At 43.3% G+C, this 12855-nt stretch overlaps 1 protein-coding gene across 1 annotated transcript in view; it reads left to right on the top strand.

Moving 5' to 3' along the window:
- Positions 1-12855, top strand: part of PCSK2 (proprotein convertase subtilisin/kexin type 2) — a 1398208-nt gene that overhangs the window by 11137 nt on the left and 1374216 nt on the right. The window lies entirely within an intron of this gene.

The raw sequence follows: 12855 nt of genomic DNA on the forward strand, positions 1-12855 counted from the left end.
GTGTCTAAAGGTAAGGGACCTTTTTTGCATCCACTCGGGGAAAATTATCAATTTGCACTTATTATTACTAGAGCTGGTGTACTTAATAGCACTATGGAACATATGCCTTCCCAATTCAGGGGCAATTGATTGTAAGCTTTTGAACCACAAGCCCAATAGTGGTCCATGAGTACGGCAGTGCCAATTGTCATACCCGGGTAATTCATTCTGCATTTGCATCCCTTGTTCTCACCAACTTTCACCCTACCAACATTCTTAAAACATAGTGTGGCATCGTTTATGGGTATGACAGGCAGGGGACCTGCTTCATCCTCCACCCAAATGAGTAAGTTGGAATATTCAGTCCATTATTTAAGCCATACCTCATTTGCAGTTTGCACCACCTCTACTGGTACTGTCAGGATTGCTTGTGCTTTGCATTTCATCATTCCTTCAACCCCACCTCCAGAGGTACATATATGTACATATATTAATGATTGAGGTCTCTCCCAACAAACAGGCATTCCAAGCCTCCCTCTTTCTGCAGAATCAGGGCACTGTAATAGCTTGTGTTCAGCTACCCTAACTTCTCCTTTATTCAGGGTTTCTACTATGTATTGCAAAACTATATTTTCCTCCAAGGATCATCCATCATCGATATTGTTTTTATGTTGCTATCTTCATATGGGAATGTCATTTTTGACATCCTTCGCAAAGAGGCCCATTTCCTTTGGAATTGTCCCCTAGTTGTGCAAAGTGCTAGGTGCATTAGGCAGTGTGCCTTAATTGCTGGTATCTCTGTGGCTCATGGCATAGGGGATAAGGAGACACACATAGCAGCTCTCTTCGCACTTCTCTCTCCCCACACTGCACATGTGCTGATACCACAAATTATTAGTGACTTGATTGGAATTAGTAATATATTGATTCATGTGCCCAAATTCATCTGGCACAATTATTTTCAGTCTCTTCATCCGTGTAGTTAATGTAGGGAATTAATGTGTTACCATCTCCCTTGTTACTGTGATAGTTGCGATACTTTTGTACCCTGGTCTGGCGTCATTATAAAGTACAAATTCTCTCAGTGCCATAAGGATGATAAAATAAAAGCTACACAATGTAGACACATTTTGCTATAAGCATTACTGCTAATGTGTTTACATTTTGCAAATAACTAGGAGTGGTACTCATTCTAAGAGCTAAAAGTACATATCTAATATGATGGAATCATCCCAGTATGTCCTCCAAAAGAAAATCCTTTTCAGTTTCTTCATAGAGTAAATGGTCAGAACATAAATCATGCCAGTTTCCAGTGAAAACCTTTTACAAAGACGGAATACGCTTTTATGTTGAACAATAACACTGAGAGACTAATATTCTACACTCCTAAAAAAAGGATAAGCTTTCCTCAGATTGTATAAAACCATGAAAAACATATTTTTTATAGGAATCATTTGGTGCTCTTCTTTATGCAATGTAGTAGCAGTAACCTTTACTTAATTGTCTGTGTATCTACAGAGCAATCAATGTCTCTTTTAAGCTTCTTACTGCTGATTAACTCTCGTCACGGACCTCATCTGGACTTCTCTTATTTCATCTTCACTTTCATGCTCTGGGATAGCAGGCAGAGGGATCTCTCCTTTTTAAATGCTGATGTCACTGAGGTAAAACCAGGCCCTCCTTCCTTCTAATATACCAGCTTTTGTGGTGACTGCCACAACTATCTGTGACCCCTCAAACTGAGGCTTGTGCCACTGTCTACAAAAACCTTTGCTGCAAACCTTGTCCCCGGGGAATAATGCTAGGTGTTTCAGCAATGTTTTCAGATCAGCCTGTTCAGTTGCTTCATCAATCTTCTTAGACTCCCCAAGCCATGCTCGAAGTTGTTGAGACATAGGGGGCCATTACGAGTATGATGGTAGCCATGGAGCAATTAGCTCCATGGCTGCCTCCCATACCGTGACCGTGTCCGGTTTGGTGCAATGGGGATTTACCGGTCTAGTCCGACCCTGGTGGGACCGGTAAGTCCCCATTGCACCAATCATTCCCCATTCCCATTTGAGCCCCCATAGGGCTCAATGGGAATGGGGAAGGCGCTATTTACGGGCCTGCTAATGGCAGGGCTGTAATTAGCGGCCTGTTCCCCTAACGGGACACGTAAGGGACGTGTGGTCCGACCAGATGTCCCTTGCGGTTCCCGTTAGGGGACCTCAGAATCGAGCAGTAGGGGATTACCGGCACCGGCCTCCTTACCGAGGCCGGTATCCCCCCACTGACCGCCATAGCCATCAAATTATCATGCATTTCACTTCCTAACAGATTTTCTAAATTTTCTGCATCAGTGAAAGCTTGGGAGGGTGTGTGCATTCTGTGTCCCGTCACCAGCTCATGCGGAGACAGGTGATTGTCAGAGCCGTGCTGATTGCGTAATTCAAATAGGGCTAAAGAAAGGCAATGGAGACAACCTTTTTTCAGTGTTACTTTTAGCGTGGTAATGCACTCTTTTAGGAGGCCGTTGAAGGGTTTGTAAATGGCATTTGCTTGTTGTGGGTGGGAACAGTCTGAGTATGTATGCTTAATACCCAACAAAATAGTGATTTGCTCAAATACTTCATTCATGAAATGTGGACCATTGTCAAATTTGAGTACTTCGCACACTCCCCACCTTGGAAAGAACTTATGTATGAGGAACTTCGCAGCACATGTGGCATCCAGATGTGTGCAAGAACCTGATTCAACCCATCGAGAAAATGAACAAATGACTACTAGCATTTATCTCTAGCCATTGCAAATTTCTAATATATCTATATAGTCAATATGCAAATGCTGAAATGTTCCTGTAGGATGGGGTATTGCTCCTCTCACTGTTTGCAAAGTATGTCCAGCAGTAATATGCTGGTAAGTCAGACCAATTCTTAACAAACCAACACTCTGAGATTGCTACTGCAAAAGATTCTCTTGATGTGTGTGCTGACTGATGCAATTAATCTAATGCTACTTTGAGCAGCCCTAAAGGCATGACAATTTTTCCTGTGCTGTCCTGCTGCCACATTGCATCTATGGGGGACATTGAGCATCCCCTTCATTTCCATAACTCTTGGTCTTCTGGTGATGCTCTTCCCTGCAATTCTATAATTTGGGCTATGAGTAGTGTATTAAAACCCTCCTTCATCACTATGCTGCATGCATGTGTGTATTTATTCAGTGCAGTTGCAAATTCTGATATTTTGGGGAAACGTGTGGCTCTTTTTGTTTAATGATCAGTGGCCTTGTTATAGTGAGAAATCAAATCTACACCTCTGGTATGCGCTGCACATTTCACCACAGCGATGGCCGATGGGAGTTGGAGTGCATCTATGAGCCTATCCCATAGCGATGCATGCTGCACTGGCATGCCATCTGTGTATAAGAAGCCACGCCTCTTCCAATGTGACAGTCCTGCATGTACTGTTGATGCCACATAGGCAGAGCTGGAGTACACCATTACCGGCTCGTCTTCATGTACTTCCAGTGCGCACTTGTCATTGTCTCAAATTGCTCTGCTAATCTTCCTTTTATTACTGCTGTCCTACTTTGCCATTCACCCATGCTCTGTTCTATTGATTTGGACCCATCAATGAAAAGCATGGTCTCTCCTCCTAAGGCGTTTTCTTCGATATGTGGTATCTCATCATAATATTCAGTTTACTTCATGCAATCATGCATGTTATCACCTTCCTTCACTGGTTCTGCTATAAATATAGCTGGATTGACAACTCAATACCTGACTAAGTTAATCAATGGGTTGGATAAAATGGCTTCAATCCTGGAGGCTGTCTGTGTGGTCAGTGTGCTTTTTAAGCTTTTCAAGGATAGCAAAAAGGGCATGCTCAACATACAATGTAACTGTGCATCCCATGATGATGCTGGCAGATTTTTCAATTACGAAGGCAACTGCTGCCAATGCCTGTTCACATGGGTAATGGCCTCTTGTTACAGGGTCTAATATTCCACTGTAAAATGCTAATGGTTTGTTTTCCATGGTAGTCTTTTGTGAAAGTACGGCTGTCATCGCTACTCCATTTGAATGAGAGAATACAAAGAATTCTGCATCATAACGGGGATCCCTAACGCAGGTGCTGTGCTGATTGCTATCTTCAGTTCATGAAAGGCATCTATAATTTTGCCTGTCCAGTCTATAACACTGTTATTTTTGTGCCTCTTTCCGTCCTTTTAAAAGTGTTCTGGCATATGTGCTGTAGTCAAAGATGCACACTCTGCACTAATGGCAAAGACCTAGGAATTGTTGAAATATTTCCAATGTCTCTGGTCCGGATGTTTTCATTATTGCTTCTGCTCTTGCAGGGGAAACTTTCATTCCTTCCTTTGATATTAGCTGACCTATGTATAATACCTCTTTCTGGCAATATTGCATTTTCTCCTTGTTAACTTTGTATTCCTTTTCATCCAGGAATGTTATCAGTTTTACTGATTCCTTCCTGCACTCTTCTTCTGTTTTGCTGCAGACTAAAATGCCATCTACATATTGTATTACTGGGCTGTCAGTATGTATGTACCCCAACCCAGCTGTAACACCCGATTGAAGACTGAAGGTGACTCACAGTACCACTGGGGTGAACTAGCATGTTTTAGCTTGATACCGTGATAAGTAAACAAGGTCAAATACTGACTCTTTTCATGTAATGGGATGGAAAAGAAAGCATTATTTAAATCAATCACTGTAAAACATTTAGCTTCAGATGGAATATTACACAAAATTGTCGCTCGATTCGGGACCAATGGGAACTCAGCCTCAATAATATTTTTCAGGGAGTGTAAGTTCTGGATAAATCTCCATGACCCTCCTATTGCCTTTTTTACTGGGTACACAGCCCTGTTGCATGTGGACTCTGATGGTACCAATATTTCCCGTTGCATTAAGGCAGCGATTGTGTCATAAATACCTTCATCAGCTTCTTTCGACATGGGGTACTGCTGCATTGAAGGGAAAAAAGCTCCCTGCTGCATTTTAATTTTGACAGCCCCTACTCCAGTTATTAAACCAATGTTGTATGGACTGATAGTGCACAATGTGTTTTTTACTTGTGCCAAATCTTCCTGGAGAAAAGACATAATCCTTTTCACTAGTGACATTCTCTGAGGTGTCTCCCTGTTTTCAACTTTTAACTGATAAGTAAGGCTTATTTTAAGCAACACTTATCATCTGTAAATAGGTCTTCATTTGTTAAATCATTCAGTCTATGCCCTTCATCAAGAGCTATCATTGTTCTTCAGTTTATCCCTTCCTCAGGAACTCTGTAAGTCCTCCCTTACTATTACTGCTTCTAGCTAAATTGTCATCTTCCCAGCCTCCACGTCTGTGAGCACTTCTGGTCAAAACAACAATTATGTAGGTAATCTCCATAGCTTGTCCTGTATTCTTGCAAGCCATGTTAACAATATTTGAACTCCATAAAGGAATACTTTTGTGTCTAATACCATGCCCCTTTGTGCTTCTTGGACATAGAATGCTGTTATACAATATTGTGCATTTATGCAATTAATCCCTGCGGTAGAAAATAGTATTCCCTGGTCAGTAAATGATATTGCCATGTTTAATTTGCTCATCAAATCTCTCCCCAATATGTACATTGGTGTCTTGCTGGAATACAATAATGGCATGGACATGTCATGTTATGCAATAGTAAAAGGTAAAATGTCTTTAAAAAGAACCATAGTTGTCACCCCGGAATATCGCTGTGTGTTTATGGCAATGCCTAACATTGGAAACCTTCCTTCTTTAATGCAAAATTAAGTATCGTACTCAGCCTGATGATATTTCAGATAGTGCAAGAGCTAAAACACAGATAGAAAGGACATGGGAAATAGACAGGCGACTACCGTACTATGCCTGACAACATTTCTGGTAGAGCCGGAGATTAACAAGAGGTGAGGGAGGGTACTGGGGGGAGTAGAAAGGAGGGAGAGGAGTAAAACTAGTGAATATCGACTAGGCCTGACGACATTTCAGATAGTGCTGGAGGGGGAAACAAGTAAAGGGAGGGGGGGAGTCAAACATTTTTTGCTATCATACTAAGTCCAGGGACAATTCCGATAAAGTAAGTGCATAGAAAAATTAAAGGAGGGCGGGAAGAGAGAGGGAGAAGGTAGAGGAGGAGAAAACAGAGAATAAAACAGTAAGAAAAAAAATATATGTATATAAAACACAGGTGCCAACATTGAAGCTGTATTTCTGTGAGGTTCCAATACATCGGAACTTAAAATTGCAATGTTCAGCTAGTGGGTCTGCATCACTGTTCTCATCTGAGGCTGTTTCTGGTAATGAAGGTTTTGAAAGATGGTTTTCTGTAGTGAAGATATTGCAACAATTGCTCAGCTTACATGCAAGCACTTACTAAACAAAGAAAAATAGAATGAACTCCTGTTAGGTTAATACCTGATGCTCAAATGCAAACCCATCCCTAAATATTGTAACATATACTCCCAGAGTTGTTGTTTATTTCACAGAACTTCAGCCTCAAAAGGGAAGCCCCTACAAATTCATAAACACACAGGTGCCAACCTTGAAGCTGTAGTTCTGTGAGGTTCCAATACATCTGAACTGCAAAACTGCAATGTTCAGCCAGTGGGTCCGCAACACTCTTCTTATCTGAGGCTGTTCCTGGTGTGGGTTTCTCTTGTGGGTCTGATGTAACAGATAGGATGGAACACATCAAGTCTTCCTGTGGGATGTCCTATTGTGGCTATATGTCCAGTCATGTGCCGGTGCACTGCACTCGTCAAAAGATTTCCCACCACTACTGTCACTCCCCCTATTCTAGGTGTGGGTGTTTGTGGCAATTTGTTCATGTTCCATGGTGTCACTGCATTCTGTTGTGTGTGCTGGTGCCTGTGTTTATATTGGCACTTGCTGTATCTCCATCAGAGCTTGCTGTGTTTGGGGTGACATCCCTTGCTGCATCCGCTGTATTGCTGCCACTTGTGTCGGATATTGCATGTGATCTTGGGCATACTATTCAGGTGGCTCTGAGCTATATCGTAGGGGGTAAGCAGTGCCGCCTCTTGGACCAGTTTGTTGCCAGTTCTGTTGCATCCCTCCATTTCTTCTACATTGTCATGAAATCTGCCCCATCTTCCTGCATGTCAATATTGCCGTGGCTGTCCCCAAATCTAGGTTGTCCCCCATTAACTCCCCTCCTCCTTGTGGAGCTTGTAATCCAAACCCTCTGCCCCTGGGTGCAAACTCTTGGCCTTGTGGGAAAGAATTATACTCTCCACTTCCTGCCAAATGTCCATTCCTTCTTGGATGTACCTGCTGTGCCCCTTGTGTAAAACCTTTCCCTTCACTGGTCCATAGTGCACCTTCCGCCCTTAATTTTGACAGTTTCATCAGAACTGATCTTGCGTCCCTAATCTTACTGTCCTCAACTAACTTTCTGTCTTTCTCTTGTTTTAACCGACAATGGTAAACAATAGTCAGTTCAATCTCCGTCCATGGCTTTGCTTCCATTCCTACAATCCTTTTCATTTTCTTTGAAATGTGATATGTGATAAAAGATTGTTATACTTTTATCCCACGGGTCTCTCGATTTTTCTTGAAATTCCTCAATATACATCGTCAGATCTTCATCCGCTCTCATTTTACAAGTCATAATAGCGCTCATGTCTGATGAGTCTGGGCACTTCATCGAAATGCTCTCCATATATTAGCTTGACATTTATTAAAGGGTGCTTTGTCATGGTCAGTATTTTGTGCCGTCACTCCAGGATAGCCTACCCACATCCGAGTGTCATCTGCCCTCTCTCCTTATAATGCAGCAAGCAAGCTTTGTATGCCACCTACTGCTAATGTCATCCCAGCTGTCATTCACTCCAATTCATAAATCCATTTACCCACCCCTGATGTCAATGTTGGCAGTTTGCAAACCCAATTATTTTTGGCCATCTGTGGCCATGGTATATATTGCAGCAGTCCTCCCCTTTCTCTAATAAGGGGAACTGTGAAAATCTAGCACCCTGTCTGAGCACAGCTGTGCCCTTCGTCTCTGTCACTGCTTCTGTCATACTGATGTTTTCTTATCCATGAACATTTCTCAACCTATTTACAAACTGTTTTTTATCCTCTAAGCTACTTGATCACATTTTCGGGTTCTTAGGGTACTTAGGGTATTGATTGGGCTCTGGCCTCCTTACTGGTTCTTCCAGGTCTACCTGCTCTATATCTTTCCCTAGTCCCATGCTTGTAGATGGGGCTTGTGTGGCCTCTTCCTCTGCACTTTCCCCTCTCTCCTCATCTTCAAATGTAGTGTTATCACTTTCATCCCCATAATCATCTTCCCTCTCTTCCGAGTCTAGTCTTCCATGGGCACTTGACCTATACATTCCACTCATCACCTCCTCTGAAACTTTCCTCCGTCCACCTTGTGAAGATCACTTTTCTACTACCTATTATGCTGCTTGTACAATCCATTATACTCCTGTACAGGTTACCAACGCTCCTTTACATGGCCCTTTCTTCTCCTTCATCTGGAAGAGTATGTTTGCAAGAATTTCATCTACTTCCTTGCGTCGTCTTTCTAAGCTTCTCTCTCTCTCTCTCTTTCTGGTCTTTTATCCTGATTCTCTCTTTGTCTGGGATTGTGCATCCCCCAATAATGTCTCTGTCTTTCTCTGCTTCTTTTTCACATTGTCTTTCTCTGTCCCTCTCTTTCACCTTTTGTCTTTCTCTTTCCCTTTGTGTATCTCTTTGTTTTTCCCTTTCTCTATCTTCTCTTCTAGTCTCCCTTTCCCTATCTCCTTTTCCCTATCTGCCTCTTGCTTCTTTTCTCTTTCTCGTTCTTCGTCATTCCTTTTCACTCTCCCTCTCCTCCTCTTCTTCCGCTTGCCTTTCTATTTCTTTAAAATCATTCAGTTCATGCTCTTTCTATGTAGATTGAGCATTGTCCCCATACAAATTCATTTGGCATAATTGCTGTCTTGTCTTTGTCACCCTGCTTATCTCTGATTCTCCAGACCTTGTCCTCAGCTTCTGTCAATTTTGTGTGTAAATCATTGTGCTTTTCAAATTCCACGTGTGTGGACCTTGGTCTTCGTTTATTCATCTTTTTTCACTTATACTGGCTTCACTACTGTATGCGGGTGGCACATATATGGGATTAGTGTACCCTTCCACTGCTTTTAATGCTAATAATGGGTATAATCCCTACTCTTCTAATTGCTACTTTGGGGAGGATTCATTGGTGCTGTGCCCCTTTTGTCGTGCGGGTGACTCATCTGCCTCTCCCCCATACATTTTCCACAGTTTCAGAATAGCTAGTCAGTTCTGCAACTGTGTCCCCGTATAGACAGCATGTAAATATGTACACATGTGTTGCAATACTGACTTGGAGTTCGTGCCTTCTTGTAGCCAGGGAATATTCATTTTGCCCTCAGTGTCCTTCACCCATAAGGTGTTGTACTTGAGTATTTTGTCCTAATAACAAGGTAATGCTTTACTCAAATGAATAATGTGAGTGTTCCCGATGATAACGTGTCACGGTTTTACTTACCACTCACTTACTACATTTTATCTCAGTTCTTGCTCACTCTTATTTTCCTCTCCTTTTACGGCCATTCACACTAATACTTCTCCTATGCATCTCTCTGCGAGACCACACCTTCTGCATCCCCAATACTCCAAGACAATACTACAAATGCCACTTGCTCCAAGAAGCCCCTCCTCCCTATTCCCTTCGAATCTTCCATGTGATGCCACAATCGCCACTCACCCCGAGCAGTCCCACTCACTGCTCCCCCACTGTACTGCACTTCTCGGTCCAAACCATAACTTCAGGTCCTCCATAATATACACCAAGCTACACAAAAATGTTCTTTTCAAAAGACTTAAACTTCATTACAACACAAGGCTGGTGCCATCAACTACTACACAAATAAATACACTACAACCTTGTTCCCAACTGCTGGTGATGTTATCTCTCTCTTTATTATTACCCCGTAACAGGTTTTACCATGTGAACTTTCCTGGGCCTTCCAAGAAGATATCTCTTATCTCATCTTCAATATATTTTCACTTCTTCACAATTTCCCAATATGTATAAAACAATCCCTTCCTCTCGTTTTGCCAGGCCTATGCTCAGGGTCTTCGGTATTGAGTCTCACCTAATCGCCAGCTGTCCTCTGCCCCACAGGGCATCCTGCGGGGACCAAATAGGAATTTTCTCCAAGGGGGGCTCCTGTCGACCTCTCTCTGTTATGCCTGAAACTATGCTCTCCACAGGTAACCTCTGTAGTCCTCAGGCCATGGCGGGGAACCCTCGACAATCTGACAACACGTAGCTAACCATTACATCTGCTACCATCTGTAATGATGGCCTGGAAAACCCCACATTTATGTAGAGGATCAGAAGCCTGAATAATAGACCTCAAGAATGGAAGTAGATGAAGTGAATCACTAAACCCAGCTTTATTACCATCCAAAATAAAGCACAGACAGCATACAAACAAAAAAGTTAATGCTCCATAAAAAACAACATATTTTAAACGATGAACAATTGTCATGAATGACGTTACAATGGAATCTTAGTTACCAAAGCCTACAGGGTAAAGGAATTGGTTAAGGGGTTGACTACACATACATTGTAAATGGGTAAAATGTCTAATTGGATAATCACAATCTAATGGCTCCTCCCTGAGACGACCTCTACGTTGATAAAAGTGAATACTCAACATGGTTAAGCCTGCACTAGTCAAGGGCGCCTGCTTTTCGTCTCCACTGTTTCATTGTTGCTGCGCTGGACTTGGCATTTTCTAGCTTTTACCTAGAATTCACATGTGCAGGAGACCACGTGAGCTGCGTGAGCCTGAGCTGCTTGTGCTGTGGAATTTCCTGCTCAGCGCTCTTGGGTGGCTGAAGACTTTGTTTAGCATTGAAGGTACTGTAGCCTTAAGAGACTGTACCTTCGTGGCTCCACCCATCCAGGAAGCAGAATCGAAAAGGGAGAGAAGGAACCACCCTTGCAGCGTTAAGCCTGTGCTAGTCAAGGGCGCTTGCTTTTCGTCTCAACTGTTTCACTGTTTGCTGCTTTGCTGGGCGCTGGTAGTCCCCCTACTAATGACGCCATTTCCCGGACACTGCATTGGCTGACATTAACCCATTACTTCCTAAATTGTAGTTCACCTGTGATAAGGGTGTCTAGGGAGAATGAGTCATAGCCCAGCCACCGATACTACATACAAGCCTCCCCATACAACCCTGAACATAGAGCTTTTCAAACCCCTCGCACTCGCAACGCTTAAAGACTGCTTTCTCCATGGACTGCAGAGTGTTTTACAGTCATCCGCACCAAGATTAAAGGACATCAAGGGTGCGGTGCGCTGACGGTGCGGCCACCCGGAAATGTCTGAGCTATCCGACAGATGGTTAGGGAGTGGGCGCCCATCACGGGAAGATTGGGGTATGGATCTGCGTAGCCCCTTAAAACCATCTTCCCGTGCGAAGAGGCTGAAATCTGCTCCAACCTGCATGCAAACACAGGTTCAACACGAGAAAGTAGGTACGTTACTAATTTGTAGCGTGGAAAGCGCTGAAAGTATTAAAAACACTGACAGCATTGATAGCGCTGACATTGTCCAGATATACCCTGAATTAAACACAGGAGGCAAAAATTCTAACTCAAATCCTAATGCGCTCCCACTCTTACGGGGAGACTCGAATAAACTGTCCGAGTCCCAGGTGTCACCCACTCCCCATTTGGTAGAGGGAGAAACTCTGCCTTTCTCAAACAGTCAACCGTATGAGACGGCTAGCCCGCAATGGAGAAAACAGTTAGTCAGCAAGAAAGGCAGCTTCAATCTAGCAGTGAATGCTAGGGAGAAAGGGCTGGCAGAAAACTCCTCACCTGTTGTCATGGGCATTAGTGTCTTCCCTGGAATGCTTGCTGGCGCAGCACCAGAGATGCCATCGGAGCTCCGGAGAGCACACGAGAAGAGACGCGCGGGTGGATCAATGGGGGAGGAGAATGGGGCAGATGCTGGAGGCAGGGACTCAAATATGGGGCCCGTCCAGACCGAGGAGATTGCTGAAGGGATTTAACTCCCACGGGAGGGTGATTCCATCAAAGCTGTCTCAGCAGGCAAAAAGCCTCCCGCGTTCGGCATTCGCCTGCTTGTAGACTGTAAGCCAGAGATCCCAGAAGCAGACAGCCCCCCGGACTGCCAACAAGCTTTGAAAAGCTCCACCCAAAGCAATAACACGCAAATCGATGTGCACCCACATAATGAAGTGGAAGATCTAAGGACCCCCTCCCCAGAAAAATCTGGCGGGCAGCCCTCAAATGGTCCGCAAAATACAGACAACTCGATTCAAAGCATTAAGAAGTTGGAAGTGACAGACTCATTACCAACAAATAAAATGACTCGCCTGGCAAAAAGTAATAAAGAGCTAGAGGCAAGGGACATATTACCATCAAAGAAAACGAGTCCAAAGGCCAATAGAGAGATCATGGAGAAAGAAACCCAGATTCGATCAACTGAAATATTAAAATACGGCGAGTGCTCCTATGAAGCATCAACCTTGGAAAGCGAAGAAGAATGGACCTTGCCATCAAAAAAGAATAGGAGCGAACACCAGTCCTATACCAAGGCGAGCAAAGACATGGGAAAACAAATAGAACGAAAAAGGTGGAGATGGTCCAGACAATGTTACCAAACAATTGGAATTATAGAAAGCAAAGTGGAACCAGATAAAAAATAACATCAAAGCCACCAAATCACGACTTGCTGGAGACATTTTTTAAGAAGAAAATCTTTGAGTCCGAAAAAACAGCTAATGATATTTCAGACAGCGATATGTTGGAAAGTGTTAACTCACCACATCAG

Source organism: Ambystoma mexicanum, chromosome 4q (assembly GCF_040938575.1).
Source record: "Ambystoma mexicanum isolate Mex_15411 chromosome 4q, UKY_AmexF1_1, whole genome shotgun sequence".
Classification (NCBI taxonomy): domain Eukaryota; kingdom Metazoa; phylum Chordata; class Amphibia; order Caudata; family Ambystomatidae; genus Ambystoma; species Ambystoma mexicanum.